The 1,779-nt window shown below is 42.7% G+C and overlaps 1 non-coding gene across 1 annotated transcript; it reads left to right on the top strand.

Moving 5' to 3' along the window:
• Positions 1 to 1,189: 1,189 nt before the first annotated feature.
• On the top strand, positions 1,190 to 1,262 carry trnav-aac (transfer RNA valine (anticodon AAC)). Its single transcript has one exon. It is a non-coding gene; the product is annotated as a tRNA-Val (tRNA).
• The last annotated feature ends 517 nt before the right edge of the window (positions 1,263 to 1,779 follow it).

Raw genomic sequence — 1,779 nt, 5'->3', positions numbered from 1 at the left:
ATCCAATTTGCCACTTCGCCCTGGATCCCATGGGATTTTACTTTCATCACCAGTCTGCCATGTGGGACCTTAGCGAAAGCATTAATAAAATCGATATACACTGCATCGTCCGCAGTACTGATCAACCCTCTTGGTGACCTCCTCCAAAAATGCATTCAAGTTACTCAAACGCGACCATTCCTTAAAAAAATCGTGCAGACTGTCCTGATTAACCAGTGCCTTTCAAAATGTAGAGAATGTATCATCGTTAAATGATATCCTGCTTTCACGGGACAACATCATTAATTAACTGATGATCTTCATTTGCACAACTAAAGAAATGTTAACCGAAAGAGAGTCCTCAATAAAATAATTTGCCTGTGCTCTACAATTTACCTCTTAAACCATTTTAGGCACTGTGCTTTTGTGCACTGCTTCAAAATGTTCATTGCTGTTAACAATACATGAGACTGGGGATACAGTGAGGTGGACTGTAGAGCAAGGGAGTGGTTATTGTGAAACAGCAAAGTAAATATACATTCTGGAAATATGACATCGAGAAGAAATATGACGCCAAAATCTAGAAGGATGATTAAATGCTGATTGCCTTTCAGCAAAAAATTCCTTTCCCAAAGATTTCTCTGACCGAAACTTTACAAAACAAAAATAATGCTTTTTAAAGTCATTAAACCCGAATTTTCGCACACCGAATCTTCGGAATCAGATGCCTCGAACTCTGCCGACTCAATCCATGTCGCTTTGCAATATTCTGCTTCCATGCACTCTATTAAATGTGCAACTAACTTACAGAATCACGGAATAAGGGAATAGTTACAGTATGGAAGAACCACATTCGGCCCGTCGAGCCCATGCCAACTCTCAACTAGTCCCACCCGCCCTGTCATTTAACCGCAGCTGTGTATTTTTTTCCTTCCGATCTTTATGCAACTGCCTTTTGAAAGATAAGGTTAAATCAGGCTCCACCATTCTTCAAAGCATTGTATTTCAGATTCTAACTGCTTGATGCGAAATGGCCACCTTCAGTTCCTATCGATAAAGTCTGACAAACACGGGATCAATTGCTGCTACACTCACAACCTTCTGAAATAAAGCACCTTCATTCGATTCTCGGAACACAAGCCCCTGGAGTGTCGTCCAGCTGTTGAGGTTAAAGCTCTGGTTATGTTCCCAAGACGACTTTTGCCACAGCGTTTCCGTAGTGTAGCGGTTATCATGTTTGCCTAACATGTGAAAGATCCCAGGTTCGAAACCGGGCGGGAACATTTTGCAAACGTTTTCAATTAATGATCAGAAAAAAATTTAATAATTCATATTCGTGGTTAACAGAGTGCAGTGTCTCATGACGTTGTTGCATTTGTTCATTTCTCTGTACAATTCTGTACAAACTGAAACTCTGCACAGTGTTTCTCACTCACTCCCGTTTCCAGCCCTGACAATGGAGAAACGCCATCTCATAAGTGTACATTCCGTGCCTTCAGTTCAGCTCTGAGAAATTATTAAAGAAACCAGCCGCACCGCCTCGTTTCACAGCAGAAAATCAAAGCCACAAACAAACCGACCGACAAATCGCTCTTCCCCAGCTCCAGAGTGAGTGAAGGCAGGACAAGCCCCAACATTCCGGTCCCGCATCTCCAATCAACCACTGCAGGCGGAAAGCGACGAATGCAGCATCAACATTGGTTTACCGCCTATAACTGGGCGATAACATGCCACGGTTTAAGCTAAAGCTTCCCGTGCACCGAACAGCAGCCTCATAAGACTCTTCACCTCAAGTTCCTG

The sequence above is a fragment of the Pristiophorus japonicus genome, chromosome 29 (genome assembly GCF_044704955.1).
Source record: "Pristiophorus japonicus isolate sPriJap1 chromosome 29, sPriJap1.hap1, whole genome shotgun sequence".
In the NCBI taxonomy this organism is placed as follows: Eukaryota; Metazoa; Chordata; class Chondrichthyes; family Pristiophoridae; genus Pristiophorus; species Pristiophorus japonicus.
Note: the sequence above shows the minus strand (reverse complement) of the source record. Positions and strands in the feature narration are given on the sequence as shown.